The sequence below is a fragment of the Mytilus galloprovincialis genome, chromosome 1 (genome assembly GCF_965363235.1).
Source record: "Mytilus galloprovincialis chromosome 1, xbMytGall1.hap1.1, whole genome shotgun sequence".
In the NCBI taxonomy this organism is placed as follows: domain Eukaryota; kingdom Metazoa; phylum Mollusca; class Bivalvia; order Mytilida; family Mytilidae; genus Mytilus; species Mytilus galloprovincialis.
Window position 1 is genome coordinate 96,436,126 of NC_134838.1, and position 415 is coordinate 96,436,540.

Sequence of the window (415 nt, forward strand, 5' to 3'; positions counted from 1 at the left end):
TGTTTCCTCAATCAACTGTAAACAGAGACACTCGGCAAGACCCTGGTTGAACTTTGATTTTTGTTTTAAAAAAACTAAGGCTGTTCTTCCTCAGGAATAAATTACCTTAGCTGTATTTGCCAAAACTTTTAGGAATGTTTGATCCTCACTAATTGCTCTTCAACTTTCGTTCTTTATTTGGGCCTTTTAACTTTTTTATTCGAGCGTCACTAATGAGTCATTTGTAGACGAAACGCGCGTCTGGTGCAAATACAAAATTTCAATCTGGGTAACTATGATGAGTTTGTGTATATTACGATCTGGTAATCTTATATTCGACATATTAATAAATACAAATCAATTACTTGGTATAGTAAAAGTACTTGACTATAAGACAGTCCACTCGAAAGGTTGTCTTCAAAGTTATAAATAACAA